Source organism: Pteropus medius, unplaced genomic scaffold (genome assembly GCF_902729225.1).
Source record: "Pteropus medius unplaced genomic scaffold, Ma_sr-lr_union100, whole genome shotgun sequence".
Classification (NCBI taxonomy): Eukaryota; Metazoa; Chordata; class Mammalia; order Chiroptera; family Pteropodidae; genus Pteropus; species Pteropus medius.
The window spans coordinates 23,400,290-23,420,158 of record NW_024349802.1 but is presented as its reverse complement, the minus strand read 5'-3'; positions in this window follow the sequence as shown (position 1 = coordinate 23,420,158).

The window sequence follows — 19,869 nt, the reverse complement described above, 5'->3', positions numbered from 1 at the left end:
AAATAGCTAAAGTCCAAATTAAATTCTCCACTAAGTAGAATAAATTGGAATTTCTTGAATTTGCTTGGTGTGCGTTTTAATAATTTTTTGATTTGGAGACAAATATGTTTAAAAACACATTTCTTAGTTTGTATATGTGTACTACTGAGTGTCTTAGTTGGGGTTCCCTCCAGAACCAGACAAGATTTGGGCTCAAGTGGTTTATTTGGGAGGTGGTGCCAGAAAAAGTGGTAGCGGGGTGAGAAGTGAGACAGGGAAAGGACAGGGTTCACTAGAGCTGTGTTGTCAGTAAGTTCCCACTACAGGCAGCTGGAGCTCACTTGTCCTGAAGGAACTCTGGGAGTCAGCATAGGGCACACACCTCAGAGCTCTCCCACCCAGCGGGTAAGGAAGCTGGGGTATTTATCTACCAGTACCCACTGGTCATTGGCTAAGGGCTGCTTCTGGAGGATGTACCTCCCTATGCTTCTGGCCTTCCATACACACCAGAATGGCCTGAGATAGTCAGGACCAAAGTGATGTGAGATACACACGCATCTGCTACTCTGACACACATTCTATTTTATTTCAGAATAACAACCATTGTAGGTTTATGATGGGCAATCAAGAAGAGCTTTATTCTAAGTGGGTTTGTTAAAGCAATTTCTCAAGTAAAACAAAGTTTGTGATTGATGCAAATGACGATTTGAAGGCCTAAATTACTCGGAGTTTAAAACTCAAACTCATTGTCTGTTTGCTTTGACACTCCACTTTACATGAATGATAACAGCTAACATTTATTAAACACTATATGCCTGGCACTGTGCTAGGTGTGTAAGCTTTTAATAAAACATTTAATCCTCACAGCCACTCACTGAGATAGGTGCCGCTGTCATCCATGTTTTAAAGATGAGGGAACTGACACACAAAAAGGTTCTGTAACTTGCCCGAGATTTTAGAGCAGGAGTTCAAATTCAATCTGGCTCTGGGCCCCTGGCCTTCAACACTACATATACCACCTCTCTGGGTTATCCAGTGTACATAATTTACCAATTCTGCATTTTTTCCTTTGTTATTTGAAGTCTTAGTGATTACTAACTATACTAATGGCGGTGACTAGAGATGGATACAGAACCAGTGTGCCTCGCTCTGCCCCATCGACTTCAAGTGCACATTTACAGAGCTGATCGGTGATGGTGGCTAATTGTTGCCTAAAGTGCAAGTGCGAAGATTGCTCATTTCTCAACTGTCATGGGCTTTCCCAGTGACCTCCGGGACTGTTGTCTAAAAGGGAGCATCAGTCCCTTTTCCCACCCACCTTGGTGGTGCAGTGAAATGGGAAAATTATTTTTGGAACATGCGTTCTTTTTTCTGCATCTTGACTTACCAAGTTTTCAACCTCGTGGGAATTCATGGTTATTGCGAAGTCAAACTAAACCTAAAAATAATATTATAGAATAGAAAAAAAACCGTCGGGCCAAATAAAGCCTGGAAATGTGAGTGTGTCAAAACACATGGAAGATGTGCATATGCATAGCAGATTGAAAAGTTGTAAACAAGGCCACCACTGTATTGTCCCTTAGCTTGTGAGCGAAAGCAAAACACTTTGGTTTTGTCTACACATAATGCACAATTTTAATGTGTTTCATATGATCTTCTATAAACAGAAATTGTTTGTTTAGCTAATTAGTTAGCATGTCTTTGCAATGGTAAGGTTGAAATAATCACTCCTTAGAGCACATTCTATTCATGTAATTTTACGCGAAAAGTTGTTATGAGCTTCCAAAACAGGAGGTGGGATAAGGAGAAGCCATTGCTAAAAGGCAGTGTAGTTTTTCAAGAGCTATCGACTAAACAGCTTAAGTGAGGTTAGTTTGTGTATTTACTTTCCAGTTTGTAAGAAGATAAATGGACTTTCATTTATAATTTTGTGTACTTCTGAATTGTTCCTTTTTTTAAACTGCAAGTCCTTAATTTTTGTAAATTAACCATCAAAATTTCTTTTGGTCTCAAATGTATTTATTACTGAAAAGGAACTAAGTTAAAGTGCAAAGGCAGGGAATTCAAAGTTGGAAATACTCATTTATTCTTATAAAAAAAAATGTTACTTAAAATGACCACGAGGCCAAAATTAATTTTATATTTTAAAAAAAGAATAAGGTGATCTCCAAAATGATAGAGCAGTGAGTTTTACCTCCAGGCTCCAGGAAAGCTTTTTTCAGATATCATTTCAAGACCTCATAACACAATGTAGGGAAAGAATAAAGAGGTAAGCACATAGACCCTCTTCTGGAAGGAAAAGCATTCTAGTTATTAAATCCTGGGAAAGAGTCAACCAAAATTGTATCCTATTTCACAGGACTTGGCAAAAGTAATTTACTTGGATTTTTAGAGGTTGCGATAAGGCTTTCAAATGAAGCCTGTGGAGGAGCTTAAGCGGCCCACAGACAGGGTTCAAATCTGCACAAGCTGAGTAGCATACAGAGGGCACAGAGCAGCTGTCTTTCTGGGTAGAAAGGACCAGGTCCCAGTTTGTCCAGGAAGCAACCTTTTATAAGAGGACATAGATGCCCAGTGATCACATTTTGCCATGATAAATCAATGATAACTGGCTGTGCCGAGGGGAAAAAGTAGGTTACAGGAAATTCCAGTAATGGATGAACAAGCAGCAGAGATGACAACAGCATTTTGTTCTTGTTATCATTTACTTTTCTTGATTACTGACATTGTGTTTGGAACTGAATGAGAAGTTTAATAATCAGCAATGCAAGAGATACAGGTTGGAGGAGATATCACTCACAGTGTATGACTTGGGAAGAGGGCCAGCTGTGGCAGCCATCTTTGGGGAGGTTTTCGGGCCACTAAACACAAAGAAATTTCTGTTCCTTGAGATTCGACTACATTCTTCCCGGCTACTTGTCCCTCTCAGGAATTTGGAACTGGGAACAGAGAAGCAGAAATTAGGAGTTGCTGCAGGTTAATGGAAGCTGTTTTTGAAAAGGTCCATAAACTTAAATGCTGAGGCTCCAGTCTCTGCCTAGTTCTTGTGTATCAGTTAGCTATTGCTATGTAACAAATTACTCCCAGAACCCTATGGCTTAAAACACCAATCATTTATTAGTGTAATGCACACATTTATAGGTTGTCTAACCACTGCTAGACTCACTCATGCATCTTAAGGTTGGCTGGGGCTCTGATCTTGCCGGGACAGCTCTTTTCCACATCTCTTATCCACTCATGGGACAGGGAATTAGCTCAGGCGTGTTCTCATGGCAATGGCACAAATGCAAGAGAACAGCAGAAATATGCAAGGTTTCTTGAAGTATAGGCTTGGAATAGATAGATACGCTGTCATTTCTATCTCATTCTGTTTGGCCCAAACAAGTTAGATGGCTGAGCATAGATACAAAGGTGGAGAAATAGACTCTGCCTCTTTAGTGAGAGGAATGACAAACTCTTATGACACAGAGAGACATAAAGCATTGGGGCCTTTCATGCAATCTACCATGCTACTCTAGCAGAATATTGGTTGTATTGATTGTTTATTCCCCCATATCTGTTCCATACATTTACTTCTTTTCCTCACCTCAGAAGTAACAAGAGGCACGTTTGAGATTGCCGCACTCCCAAGTCAGCCCGTAAGCAGTGCCAAAGGAACGAGCTCGACAGTGTCCTAGTTTAAGATGTAATTTTCATGGCCATGACACTGGGTAGAAGAGGCAAAAGACAATGAACCCAACTCTGATATATTTATACTGGCAGTCCACTAGGATGGGGGGGAGGGGCAACAAGTGTCTTGTAATCCAGGATGTCCCCAAACACATGCTTGGAGTTCAGTTTTTATTCAAACTCCTAAACTCCTCCTTTAAGTCCACCCAAGTTTCTGCCTGTTACCTTCATTGGGGAAATCCATAGCCCAGAACATTCTAGAAATTGTCCCTACTTCTATATCCAAATTAGGCCTTTCATCTACCTCCTGATATCACCACATCATTAAAATACGGGGGTAGGGGCTTGCTGTCCTGGGGCATTTTCTTTGGCGGTGGCTTCCACACGGGCTGAAGATCACAGTGGAATATGCTATGTCAGGGGCCAGTTTTGTCTGTCCAGAGGAACGGGGACCTTTTTCTAACTCACACGCAGATGTCATGTAAGCCAGTAGTAGCCCTGGCTTTCTTCATTCTTCTTCGGTGATAACCCATTGCTGGGTGATTTTCTTCCTAATTAGTGTAAACCACAGATGCATTTATGGTTCCAATTATTCAAAGAACCAACTTTTATCTTCTAGTATAACTTGCAGGCACCAGTTGGTCTTAAACTGACCTCTTTTTTTACTAACTCTTGTATTTTGGTGCAAACCTATTTTCTCTCAGAATGTTAACTCTACTCATTTCTCAAGTACTACTTGAGCGTACTAATATATTTTATTTTTAATTTTGCTGTCCATCTCTAGCAGAGACCGACCCTGGTTGCTTATATGAAAAGGACCTTAACTAATACATTAGCCTAAGAAACAGTGCAAAGAAACACCCGGATTGCTTAATCAACATGGCAGCTCTATCTGCAAAAGTTAAAAAAAAAAAAAAAAAAAGGCGAAAGTAGTCTTGGCTTTATTAGCAGCATCAGGCAATTACCGAATCTGCTGCAATAAATGGCCAAGGTTACGGCACCCATAAAGTTTAATTTGCATTCTGAATATTACAATGTGTTCACCGAGAATGCAAAGCAGGCTCTGCAGGATGTGAACAGCTAAATTACAGTGCATTTCAGGATTTCTTTGGTTCATGCAAAGGTAGGAGGAAAATGACTTGCTGGTGTGTGGTCAGCCTCAACCTTTGCCTCTTCAGCAGGACATATGGAGCATCGAAGCAGATGGTCCTTCTGGGCTACCCTTGGAGGAGACAGAGTCACCAGATGGTCTGATGTAAATCGTGACTGGGCCACACTGCAGCCAATCGGATTATCTGGGTCATTTTGGGGATTAATGTAGATGGCCAGAAGATTGATTAGGTTGCCATGATTGGAACCTGCTGGTAAGAGGATGAAAATGATTTAGCCAATTGTGCCAAATGTGTGTTATTCCAAGACACCCAGCGAGAAACTGAGCTGGCATTATGCAGAGACTCTGAAATTGGATGAGGATCTTATTGCTGGGGAATTAAAACATATAGAACGTAATATTTCCCCATCAGTGAAATGTTTAGGAACCTTATAACCACAGGGGAAACCGTTCTAAGCCCAAACCACTTTCACATGACTTCCTCACACTTACCTATCATGTATGCATCAGTGGGTAAAAAACGGGAGGCTGTGACTTCCACTGATAAATTTCTCTGCTTGATTGCATGAATCTCTTGCCCTTCTTTTCCCCATTGCTGGGCACCTTCCCCATGTCAGGGTTTCCAATGAACCAATGCGAGAGCAGCCCAGTGATAATTCCCCAGTTTGTATAACTAGGCTGTCCCTCCAGGATGTCTTCCTGCTCCACATCTAACTACTCTATCATGGCCACTAGCATAATGGGCATCAGACTTAGAAAATTATAGGGAATTCTTTCTGGTGAAACAAGGTGGAATTTTAGGATAGCAGGAGAGAGCAAGAATGAGAGTGAGAGAAATAGTTCACCATCCTTTATTCTCTAAAAATTTAGTGCCAAGCCACCCACAAACATGACCCCAATAGAAGATGAGGATCTTCAGTTGTCTAATGCTTCAGAGTCTCAAGACTGGCTTGGTCCACTCACTCTTGCATTGAAGGGAGATGTAGGGGCGGGTGGCAGGAGAGAGGGGAATAGAAGGCAGTGCTGCTCCCTACCAAAGGTTGAGGCTCTGAGCATCAAAGTTGACCATTCTAGAGGGGGGACTGTCCTGGCCCCTTTTACTGCATTACTGAGGTTAAGAACAGGGGACCAGCTGTTCCCTGTTCATGAAATGTTGATGAATAAAAATTTGAAATTTTTCTCCTCATTTCTTTAATAAGTATTAACATAATCTTTTTTAAAAGAGAGTTTAGGGCAAGGAATTTTAATTGTAGGTATCTTATGTATTAGAATACACACACATCAACAAACATTTAAAAAGCCTATATGAATGAGTAAAGCACACTAAACAATTTAAAATTATTGCTATACAATCATTCAGAGAAAAATATAGGAAGAAGAAAATACAAATCATCCATAATCCCCCACTTAAATTTTGGTGTATTTCCTTCCAGTCATTTTTCTGCATGTGTCTGTAAACATTTTTATAAAAATTACATCATTGGTGTACTCACACAATAACATGCTTTTCCATTTAATATTATATGATAATCTTTCCCTCACTAACATTAGTCTTAAAAACAACAGTTTGATGGCTACACTATGTAACTTTTGCCTATGGTTTTAATTGTTTTTAATAGGGAACATGTTTTTATGCTCACGAATAATATTGAATGAACCCTTGCTTATATAAATGTGTGAATATTTGTCTTTTAGTTAAATTTTTAACTGTTTGATAAAAGGAGTCCAATGAAATTTATACTGCAGGAATGAAAGCGCTCAGGGAAGCAACAGTGGTGAGAAATAGACCCGAAGGTGCCTGTGGCTCCAGTTTGCCCCAGTCTTCCCCACTCTATATCCCATCCTCAGACTATAGGCCACTGACCAGCAGTAGGCCAAGGCCTCAACACCCATATTCAGTCTCCATTGTGATCCCAGCCCAGCTGCAATGTGCCGACCATTTCATTTTTCTTCCCTTTGGATCCACTACACAAAGCACTGAGCCTGACTCATGGTCGGTATTGAGTAAATAATTATTCAATGAGTAAGTGAATTACTTTATCTATAGAGATTCTAACAAATTACATATCTATGTATTGGCTTGTATGTTGGACACTCTAAGACTAACCAGAGTTGGCCATCAAGTCGTTTCATGCAGCTGTAAGCTAGATGGCAGGGTGGCGTAATAAACAGAGAATGGGAATTTGCATTAAAAGGCTTGACTTCAGTCCCTCACTAGCCAGGTGACTTTCAGGGCTTACCCTCTATGAGCCTCAGTTTCCTCCTCCATGAAAAAGGGATTTAAGTTTTGCCTTATCTACGTCCTGTGTTTTTGTGAAGTTTGAATAAGGTAGCATCCGTGAAAGCACTTTGTAAAATATAGATACCGTTAATTTTTATTATTGTAAACACAGTCAAGGTTCTGGTTAGAATTAGCAGGGTCTATACGGTTTTTCCCACCATAGAACTCTAGCTTTCAGACCCATGGTAATATTTGTTTATATTACTACTGAAAAAATATTTTAGTTATTTCGAGCTTATTCATTGATGTTCTTCCTGTTTCTTCATTTAAAAGAAAAAAAAATCTAGTTCGTGGGGTTCTGCGGCTGAGGAATGGCTAATGAATTACAGATGTTACAAATGCTGAGCAATGACAATGGGCTTCTCTCAGGGGTCCAGTAGCATTGAATTCCACCACATCAGTCTCTTCTACTTTCTTTTCAGCTTGGCATTTAATGCCACACCTGATAACATCCCAGTCTCATCTTCAGAGAGTGGTGTAACAGAAGTTAACACTTTTGTCATTATCCATTGAGCTGATTTTGAGATTCCTAAGAGGGTATAAAAGCAAGATCAGCTGGATCCTGTCATACCAGATATTCCAGCTGAAATATGTTCTCCTGATATGGCTAATATGTCTACATATTATATATGTCTACATCTATATCCACATTGAAATTCATCACCTGTGCCCCTAGGAAGGGAAGGGTGGTGTCCAAGTCGAGGAATTTCAACTACGAGACTTCCTACTTGTAAGCAGTGTTTCTGCAGTATATATTTCCACCCCCTTGCTCCATTTGCAGTGCTTTTTATTTCACTTTGTTCATATCCTGTTGACCTTTCAAGGCCCATTTCTTACCTCTCTTTTTCCCTGAACCTTTCTGCGAACACTGCTCTGACTTTTTCCTTCCTTCCAGTAAGAGAATGATAGAAACTAGAGGTTGAAAGGGACCTGAAGGATTCTCTAGCCTCGATTTCTGGGCCATGGACCAGTACCAGTCCATGGCCTGTTAGGAACTGAGCCATACAGCAAGAAGTGAGCAGCAGGCCAGTGAGCCAAACTTCATCTGTACTTGCAGCCGCTCCCCAGCGCTAGCATCACCGCCTCAGCTCCACCTCAGATCATCAGGCATTAGATTCTCATAGGAGCACCGGTCCCTGGTGCCACAAAGGTCGGGGGCCGCTGCTCGACATTACTTAAATCTGTGCCAACTGGTTGTTTGACCTGTGCTCAAGTGAACTATTACATCATACCCATTATCTTAGAATTAATAAAAATGGTTCTAGTTATTTTATAGCTTAGTTTCACTTCCTAGTGAAATACTCATGAGTTGTTCCTTCTTGATCTCTTTTAACCTTTAACATAGTGCTAAGTATTTGTTTGTATTGGTTAGGGTTGCTTTGGGCTGCATGTAATGGAAATTTGGAAGAAGTTGACTAAAACAAATAGGGCTATCTTTTCGCATAATAAAAAGTCTCAGAGATAGGCCATTGCTCTTGGTTCACTGGATCAATGATGTTGGGGCCAGTAAACTCTTTGCTATGGATCTCTTTGCTGCAACAAATGTCAAATGGCACCATGATCACATTCAAGGCAGGAGATAGGCAGTAGCATCTATAACTTTTTACCAGGAGACAAATAGCTTCTCTAGAGAATCTCCATCAGTTTTATGCTTATATCTCATTGCCTAAACTGATCACACCACCACCCTCATAGCTGCAAGACTGGCTGGAAAATGAGATTATCATGTTTGGCATATCCTAATAATAATCCATCTCCTGGAGCTATTATTGGGAGGGCTACTATCATAGGCTGTGTTTCTCCAGAAGCTGATCATGAGACAAGGTTGCAAGTAAGAGGAGTTTATTTAGGAGGTGATCCCAAGAAACACTGGCAGGAGCGTAGAAAAGTGAGAAAAGGAAGGGAAGCAAGCCAGTGCAGTGCATGTTAATGAGCAGGTTAGTGCTACAGGAAACTGGGGCTCAGTCCTCCTCAAGACCTCTGTGAGACAGCATAGAACATGGCTCAGAGCTGTCCCACCTGAGAGGCAAAGAAGCTGGGACATTTATCCACCCATTACCATCCATTGTGGTTGAGAGCTCCTCCCAGGGGCAGTAACTGCCCAGCCCTTCCAGCACCCATGTAGAGACTAAGCATCTCTCTCAAGCAGAGCCTCACCTGTTTGTAGTTAGAAGCCATCTACGTACGTGGGAATGGTGAGTACCCAGGATTATGTTCAGGGTCTGTCAAATGACCATTAGTGCCTGTCACAGTACTTATGAAGTGCTCAATAAATACTTTAATTCTTTGAACATTTATTGAGTACTTACTACTTGGCAAGTACTGTGCAAGATATTTACTAATTGATTTATTCCTAGACAGACTTTCTTCATATAAACAAAAACAAAATAAGTGCTATTTGTACTCAGATCTTGATAAATTGTAAAATGCACTTTCCTGGAGGCTGTGACCCTTTCCCCTTCCCTATTCAATATTGGTCTGTAAACTTCTTGTTCCTGTCAAAGGAATCAGTTAGTCCTAGAACATCCTGTCACTGCACATTGTGCAGTTCTTAGGAAACAAGCTGTTTTATTTAATGAAATGCTTAGCGTTTCAGAGTTCTACTTTGTCCTTAAGAGCAGACATTTACTAAATAGTCCATTAGTTGCTTGAAAGAATGAATGCCCCTTTTTCTTATTCTAGAGTAGTGATTTACTGCCATGAGCTATCTGGCATTATAACCATCATTGTTCTTTCTTAATAATTAAAATCAGGAAGTGACTGTCATGCGTGTAGGTCTTGGCTTCGTCCTCCCTGAGTTATTCTTAGGTACCCATGACAGCAGGAAGAATATAATCAACCTACCATTTGAGGCTAGCTTTGCACCTGTGTGAGATTCTCTTGTGCCTAATAGATTGAGCCCGACGCTGGTGCCATGACTGCTTTACTTTCAAGTTCTCTTGCTTCCCTCTTCTCTGGCTTCATCCTCCTGGTCTCACTGACCACTGATTGGGTGGGTACTGCAGTGGGCACTATGCTTCTCCAGCATTTACCTTACCCCTTTTCTGTTGTGACAGACATGTGGTTTGGTAGGATTGACCACCACCCCCAGATCCAGAGGCAAGGACAGGACTGGTTTATTTACATCAATTAGATTACCATATATTGTTGGCCATGGTGATTCGTTCATGGTAGGTGACATAATTTAGTCTAACATGCGTGGATCCCGCCCGATGACAAAGATGATACAGCAGAGAAATATAGATCCAAGAGAATAGTAGTGAAATAAAGTCAAAACTCAGTTCAATCTGTGCCAGAAACTATATTATTTTTAGACATTTTAGTTCCATAGACCAATAAATCCCCTTCATTTTAAAACAGTTTGAGTTGGTTTTTTGTTACTTATACCCCAAAACATCTTTGCTGAAACAAATAGCTTAAATTTCCTTTGTGGTTCCAGCCTTGAATCGACCCTACATTTCATTGCTAATCTCTTTTCCTGTTTCATTGGACTCCAACTCTGTATTCCAGTCATTTAACACTCATGGCCCGGCCTGCCAATATCTTCTCAAAATGTGGCCAATACTTGACATGGAAAGAGCTACTCATTCAGCTTACTAAGACCTTCTTAGACATGGGCAATTTCTATAAAATGTGATCATTATGTCCTGTAATAGTGAGTGTCTTTCAATTATATAGTCAAAAATGGTAGCCTTGTTCTAAATATGTATACAAACTTTGAGCTGAGAAAATGTTGAGGATTAGCCAAGTTTTGGAATTGGTGTTCAGGGTTATTATTTCTCCTAGTGCAAGGCAAAATTCATTTATTTATAAATGGTGAGTGATTAGCTATGGAACCTGGGAAGTGTAATTTTCAGCAAATTATATTTAGTCTAGCTCACCCTGCCTTAATCTCTGAGGGAGAAGTATTTCCATTCATAAGATCCAGTCAAACGCAAGTCTATGCCTTTGGTACAACAGCTACCCTTCGATGCACTACAAATAGCATGAGAAGAAAGAGCCTTACCTAGCTGTATGAAAGAGTTACAGTAGTTAGGGAAGAGGGTTTTCATCATGAGAAAGACTTTAAGAACTGGAGTGGGTTACTAAAGAAGGTTAGGGAACATATTCATTTGAACATCCTTAAAATTAACAGAACCAATGGATTCTCATTGGTTGGACATGGTTAATGAAGAGTTGCTTAAAGACAATGCCAAACAGAGTCTTTGGATGTTTGATGTTTGACACAGGAAAATGCATACTTAATTTCATGACGAAAGTCTCAAGGGAACCTTAGAGTGGGTAGCACTATAAAACACAGAAGCAAAAATTGCGGCATGTTGAAGGTATGGGTTTTTCTTTTTTTCTCCTCAACAATAATTTCATAGAATTTGTTGGCCTCTGATATTCCAATGCACAGCTGATGGTAAAATAGGTCAGCTTTGGTTGAAATCTGACAACTACATGCACATAGATTTTTCTCTTACTTTGGCCATCTTTTGAGACCTTGCTTGGTGTTCCCACACATGGTCAGAGGGTATTTATAGTTTGCTCAGTGTTCTCGGAACTCTTAATTTAGAGGCAACAGGTACATCTAATGACTCACCAAGTCCTGTTGACCATATTCTCTAATTCTAATTTAGAATCCAGTGCTTTCTCTTCCTTTCCGTGGCCAGTGACTTATTCAAAAATCTTATTTCTTGCTTCTGTTACTGTTATGGTGAACTAGTCGGTTTCATTGCTGTCCAATTTGATTCTTCTCCCTACAGTTGTCATAGAAATTTCCTATCTCTTTCATTTCCAACTTAAAACACTACCATCATTCTCCCATATGCATGGTCTAACTTCTGGATACCTTCATGATCTGGATCCAGCCAACCTTTGCATCGACCTCTCATTTCTCCTTTATACACTTGAGGCTCTCGCAATGTTCCATGTTACTTTCATCCTCTGTGCCTCCATACACATTGTTCCCTCTACCTTGAACAGCACACTCCCTCCCATTTATTCTTCCCTGATCACTGTCCTCATCCTTCCAGAGTCAGCCCAGCCATTGTCTCCTCCCAGACTCCTCAGATGAGTTAGATGCCCAATGAATTCCCACAGCACCTTGTGCTAATTTCAGCCTCCTGATCTCCTTGGAAGGCTAGAGCTGTATCTTGCATTTCTGTATTTCTGGCGTCTTTCTTAGTGCCTTGCACAGGTCCTTAGGAACGGTTGGTGAAATGAATGGATGAATGAATGAGGTAGATATTATGCTTTATTTTCTCTTAGGAAAGAAGAAATGAATGAGTCAGGCTCCTTATACATGCCCGAGTGGTTTAGACTGTGGCTGAGCGAAAGTGCTGCCCTTATAAGACTATAGTTGGCCCTGTTTTGGTTTTAGAATCAAATCTAGACTTTCGATTCCCTGTATAACAGAAAAAGCACAATACCATGCAGTTCCACCATTCAAGAATACTGCAAGAAGACCTGGCCCTTTGGTAGAAGGTCACTATTCACCTTGAAGTGTGGGAAAGGGAGGTGAGGGCTGCACATTGAAGCAGAAGTATTTTTTATCAATGTGTCCTACCATACCCAAACTAGAATCCCCTCTATGGGATGAAAAGGTTTCAAGGGATCTTTTAAGAATAGATCCATTAATATTTTAAATTAAAATCGAGCCTAATAATACCTAATGTATATTTATAAATGCGAGAAGAGCTTGAGGTAATTTTTATCATTTAATCCCCACAATAACCCAGAGGTGTAGGAACTATTGTTATACCCGTTTTAAAGATGGGAAAATTGAGGCTCGGAGAAATTTAGTAATTTAGGTAACTTTCCAAAGTCACACATTTACTAGTGGTGGAGTTGGGCTTTGAAATCATACTGTAAGACATCAGGGACTTGTACTCTTAATTAATCACCTCTATGAAGCCTACCCACCAGAAAAAGCAACATTTGTTTGCACATTCTCAGTTCTTTTTATTGATACTGTGTCAACAAAAGCATATAAGTTTTAACTATATAAACAAACTAGCAAGAGACGAAGCATCAAATATTTAAAACTAAGAATTCAAAATATAAGTAAATATGTAGAGGAAATATAAGTCTCCTACCTGAGCAAAGCAGAGGTTATTATTCGCAATGTAATGATGAGAGAACTGGGGTCAGACAGAGGTGGGCTGAGATGTCCAGCGTCACAGAGTGGCTGACATGGAATTTGAAGAAGAGCCATCTTACTCCAAAATCCTCGTTGGGCTTCATTGTTAGGCGCTGGTAAGACTCTTACTTAAACTCATCATGGAAACTGAGCAGCAGTAAGCTTAATCTGCATATTATACACCATATGACTAGAAGACAATGGGTCAATGATTTTTGCCACTCAAAGTCAACTACTGTGGTATTAAAATGAGCTAAAAACCACAATGAGATACCACCTCATTCCCATTAAGATGGCCACCACTGAAAAGACAGAAAATAAGCTGTTGGTAAGGATGTGGAGAAATTAGTACCCTTGTGTGCTATTGGTGAGAATGTTAAATGGGACAGCTACAACGGACAACTGGGTGGTTCTTCAAAAAATTTTAAATAGAATTACTAAATAATATTGTAATGGCTATGTATAGTGCCAGAGTAATTGGGGGGATCGCTTTGTAAATTATATAAAAGTCTAACCATTATGTACACCTGAAACTAATTAAAATAAAAGAAAATTAAAAATAGAATTACTAAGACAATCCAGCAATTATACTTCTGGGTACATGCCCAAAAGAACTGAAAGCAGGGACTCAAGGAGATATTTGTATACCCATGTTCCTAGCAGCATTATTTACAATAGTTGAGGGTCCATCAGCAGAAGAATGGATAAATAAAATTTGGTACATACATATAATAGAATATTATTTATTCTTTAAAAGGAAGGAAACGTGATATGTGCTACAACATGAATGAACTATGAAGACATTAAATGAAATAATCTAGTTACCAAAAAAAAAAAAAAAGCACACACACACACAGAAGGTATGATTCCACTTACATGAGGTACCTATAATCATCAACTTTATAGTTGCTAGGGGCTTGGGTTGGGGAAACGATGAGTTGTTTAGTGGGTAGAGAATTTTAGTTTTGGACATGAGAGGGTGGTCGCGATGTTTGTGCAATGATGTGAATGTACTTAGTGCCACAGAACTAAATACTTAAATATGACCAAGATGGCAAATTTTATGTTATGTGTATTTTGCCACCATCGAAAATAATTTAAAAAATGAGTTAACTAGGCATATATCATTCAGGGTCCAGTTGGGATACCAGACCCCACTCTCATCTTTCAGATGGAAGAGGTTGTCAGAGAATTGGTCACACATGGGATAGCAGCCAGAGGGTGATGAGACCACCAGAGGTTAGCACGAGTGGGAGGCTGGTCCCACCCCTTGGGCCGGAAGTCCACAGGGAGGAGGGGGTGGTACCTAATCCCAGAATCTGGGACTATATGAGGGGAGTAGGAACCACAGGGTGTGCTGCTGCCCAACAGGAGAGCTGGGCATGTCTGGCAGGAGATGCGGCTGCTGCAGGGTAGAGCTGAGGCAGAGTGAGAGGGAAGAAATACCCCAGCTTCTCCCCTCCTCACACTCTCCTGTTTTCCACTAGTGCCTCCCATAGACTTTAACAGAGATAAGTTAGCAAAGGAGCCCAGGAATGCAGTTTCCCGTGACACAGAGCAGAGCAGGGGACACAGTAAACACAATGAGAAAAAGATCTGAGGGAGAGTTGGCAAAACGCCAACCAGCACACAGGGCCATGTAAGATTTCTCTCCCTGTCACTTAAAAAGCTTTCTCAAATTCCTGTAAAGGATTTTAAAAATCTCTCCACATTTGCTTTCAAACATTACAATGCTCAGTGATGCTGGTTAATCTCAATTAGATTAATTTACCTTCTGTAGGTTGGACACATTCAAAAAGAGTATAGAAGAATACATTTAAACAGAAGTTTAGCTTTCGGTATCATTCAATGCTTCAGAGACTATCTCTTGGCAGTCCAACTGAAAGACATCCTGAGCTAAATGGCATTTTATTTAGTTTAGTTTTGATTTCTGTTTGTCATGTTTGAGCTCAGATGCAATAAAACTCTTACTATTCCTTTAGATTTAATCAGAGTTCACTTCCTTCCCCTTCCCTCACCCAGAGCTAGGTTAGTGCCCCCTTTTTTTGCAACCTCAGCACCCTGGGTTTACTTGGAATATGATACTTAAAATGATATAACTTTCTGATGATGTGTCTGTTCTTTCTGCATAAATTTGTGAACTACTTGAGAGCAAATACAGTATGTATCTACATTTTTATGTGTACTATTATGTCTCCATCATAATAACTAAAAAAAACCAATGCAGGGCCAATTACAGAGCAGGTACTCAATGTTTAATGTTTTTGAGTGAATGAGTACACTATTTGATGAAGTACGATTAATAGGTTTGAGTAACTGAATGTGGAGAGATGGGGACAATAGGAGTCAAGCTGGATGTGAGCTACTGAGTGTTGGTGATTAGAAAGAATGGTGCTAATGATGTAAATAACGAAGAATAAGGTAAGGCCTGGTTTTAATAAAGAGCTTTGTGATTTCAGTTTGAAATATTCCACTAGACCATCAGAACTGTGGAACTGGCTTCAGAAGAGATGTCAGGGCTTCAAGTTAAAGATTTGACTCATTTTTATAAATGGGCTTTATAGAGGAAACATGATGGCTGCAACAATGTTTCCTTCTGTCTTACATGCTCTGGTATCTTGCTACTTCCCTATCAAAAGGTAGAGTCTATGTCACCTCCCCTTGAAACTGAGTGGGCCTTTGTGTTTGCCTCAACCAACAGAGTATAGCAGAAATGATACCATGTGACTAAGTCATAACAGTGCCTTGTATTTCTGTCTCCTTCTATTAGGTTCTTTGCTCTTGGAACTCAGTCACCATGCTGCGAAGAAGCCTAAGCAGCCTTTGGCGAGGCCCAGGTAGAGAGGAACTGAGGCCCCTGAGCTCCCAGCCAATAGCCAATACTAACCTGCTAGCCCTGTGAGCAAGCCATCTTCAATGTGGAGCCTCCGTCCCCAGTTAAGCTGCTCTAGCTGATGCTGCATAGAGCAGAGGAGTGTCATATCCACTAAGCTCTGTCTGCAACATAGATGTGTGAATAATATAAAGGACTAGTATTGTTTTAGGGCATCGAGTTCTGGGGTGGTTTGTTATATCCCAGTAGATAATTGATATACATAGGTGGATGAAAGGAACGTGAAATTTGAGTCAGAGAGGCTTGGGTTCAAATCTTGGATTCTACTACAACCAGTGTTGTGTCTTTAGTCATGTTAGCTGGAATATCAAAATCTTAGTTTCCTTGTGCATAAATATGGAGCTAGTAATGGCTACTGCAGAGAGTTATTATGATAATTAAGAGATGCTGTATGTAAATGCCTAGTGCCGTGCTTAGTCTCTCTGATGATTAATAATCAACACTATTTCTCTGAGATGAGGTAGGTTGAAGTTTTGCATGCTCTCTGAAGAAAGAGTACAGTTGGGGTACAGCAGGTCACTTGGAGGGGGATAGGAAAAGAAGACTAAAAAAGACAGTTGGTGAGAAATAGTCAGAGGATGAAGAGAAAATCAAGGTTGAGTCGTTTCTTGAGAAGGTTGGAGTAAAATACAGGGCAGAAAGCCAGCTGAAATCAAGAGCCAAAAAAGGCATTGACTTTGGCAGTGGGGAAGTGACTAGTGACACATAACATAACAGTGTCAATGGTGCAAAGGGCTGGAGCCTGCATGCTGAGGGAAGTAAACAGCTGGTATTTATTTATGTCTTAATTTCTAAGCATGTCTGATATTCTTAAGGGACATGAGAATACTATTATATTAAAAAGTTATATATCACCCATTGACATTTCAATTCCCACGCCCCACCCCCTCATATTGGTCCTTCTTTTTTCTCTAGAAATATATCCACGTGAATCTTGCAACTCATCACTCACATTCTTCTGGTTTTTCCTATGAGCTCATTTATTATGTTTATTGCTGTCTCTGGGGATCGTTGCCTGTGTGTTTCATATTTACATTTAAATTACTGGTTTTCCAAAATGTCTTGCCTAATTATTATTGTAGTTGTACATATTTCTTACACTCTGGTTGCAAAATGAAAAAGCGAAGTGTACAGATAAATGACATGATGACCAGGAGACTAATAGCCATATCTAGAAATAGAAGAGATTTGCTATTTAATGGGTGAAAATGAAAGCATGCCATTACAAACTACAGAGAGTTTCACACCCTCACTTGATTATCGAATGCTTTCAGTGTGCACTTAAATGGTCAGAAAATATCTACTATTGTGATCCTAGAGTCTTTGAGCTGAAAGGAATTATAGATTCCTCAATGCGTAAAAAAGGAAACATCTGTGCAAAGTTACAATTATTTACCTTCCAACAGCAGGTCAGTGAAATTGATACAAACATGTAATCACCATAAGTCCATGGTGAAACCTCGTTTCCAAATATCCCATTCTTGTTTTCCTTTTTCAAAGACTAAATTTTCCAAGATGAGATGCAAAGTCATTTCTAAGCCTTCATATAAAAGGTTTTTAATATTCATCCTCAAACATTTATTTAGTTCCCACCATATGTGAGGCACTGCATTAGGTGGGCCTTCTAAAATATACTATATGAAGGAATGAGAGATAATTTCTGGTTTTAAAAGCCAAATTATGAAAATGCAATATTTATTAGGCACTTGTAAGATAAAAGGCACTTGCTAGAGCACCACCTCTGAAAGCTTTACACCTTCGTAAAATTTCCGGTTGGCTCAGTTGATAGGAGTATGATGCTAATGAGAAGCAGGTCAGGAGTTTAATTCTTGACAGCTTTGTACGAGGAATGTTAATTCTGACCAACCACCTCTAAGACCTAATAAGTTAGCTTTACAGTTGAGGGGAGTGTGGCTGGTAGAGCTGATGGTGGTCTCCTGACTACACAGGACCAGCGAGTGGGTACAAGAGGCAGGAAACGGAGCTATGCATGGTGGGATCCCAGGACCTTCCCCACCACAAGGGGCACCAGGCAGTGAGGGGGATGGGAACAAGGGATGTGGCATCTGCTGATACTGAAGAATTTGTTTGGAGGGATAAACATTTCTTCCCTATTTTCGATGTTTCTTTCCATGTATAGGGAGTTTGAATAGCATCACACTCCTGTCATTTCTTTACTCTTTCATTCTCTGCCCCCGGAGAGGTGTCTTACCTGCCTAGTGAATTTGGGAAAAATGAACTGGCCTTTTGCTTTTACCTTATGGGAGTTAGTTCCCTGTAAGGCACACGCGGACAAAGCTTGCAACAGCCCCATGAGGCTGTGATTGAGTGGATTTGTCTGCCTGATCCAGGTGTTCAGAAATTGGAAGACCATTTGCCTATAGCTACCTCCTCCAACCTAGACTGTACTAGTAATAAAGATGATGTTTTGGCAACAGTCAAGTCTTGAACCAGCTCAGCAACGCTGGCATTCTGTACAAGATTCAGGAAGCCAAAGGGTCCTCTCACTAGGTAGCCTTGCTCCAATATCGTTGGGGCAGAATGTGATTACTCTTAAGACTGCAGTGTCCTGGAATATTTTCAGGTGACCCCGAAGGTAAAGTTCAGAATTCCTGGGTGTAGTCCATAAACTGCACCTATAACTGTAGCTAAGAAACGTGTGTATTTGAATAAGTGAAGGGTAGGGGGTCCTCCAAAGAAAGCCCAGAACAATGATTAGGGCTCGTGGTTTAATAAGCTGTGCTGTTGGGCATGGGATATCAGTGAGGCTGTATAAACACAGAACCGGGTTTGGCCTTTTTCGTTGTCTATCACTGAGGGGAGTAGATAATTTCTTCTTCTCTCATGGTCACTCTGCCCGCTTCCTTCTGAGGTGGATTGATATGGATTATGAAGAGACTTGCCCTCACTTTCTGAAGAAGAGCCTGTGTGAAGGTGGTCTTAAGATGCCTGCATGAGAGTCAGGATGAGTTCTGAATAGCCTGAGCTCCTGACCAACCTCCTGAATTCATATTATCTGAAGTCCCTTGGAGTTTCTTTCCTGGGGACAACAAAGGCAGTCTATTTATTGGTTTCAGTTGCTATGAAGTGACCATCTTCGGAAGTGAGGCTGTTGCCCCTAGCTACACATTTCTTTGTGGGCATAATCTTGTATCACACAGTACTAGATCAGCAGCTGGGCAAGACACAGGCCCTGCTGAAATATTTTTGTAGTGTTAGCCTCCTTTTAGAAAACAGGTTGTGGCTAATTCAGCTTAGAAATGACAAATGTCCCTTTCAATCAAAGAAGAGGGCTGACTCCATTTTAACACTGTCCTCCTCTTTCAAGTAGGGATTTGCTTGCTTTTATTCTGAGGTGTGTCAGTTAAAATAATGTCCATGAATAATCTCTTTCCTGATCATACTCACCTCACAGGGTTGCTGGGAGGATTGCAGGGGATAATGTATGGAACAAACTTAATAGCTGGTAGGCAATGCTGTTATAATTGTGCATGCTGTTGTTTTTCTCATCCTGGAGAAGAGAAGACTCTTCTCTTCTGGTGCCTGTCTTTAAATGAATATTTTTGTTTCATCCCATCCCATCCCATCCCATCTCATCCTATCCCATCTTAATGATTCCACCGATTCGAGATTTACATTCATCCCATGGATTCTACCAATTAGATATTTACATTCATGGTAATCGTTGAGTAGATTTCTATTTTGATTTTATTTGCTATCTCTGGCTCCTTAATCCCTCCTTTGTTTTGTATCTGACCTTCCATTTTGAGAGGGATCTTCAAGTTCTGATATTTATTTTCAACATAGATATA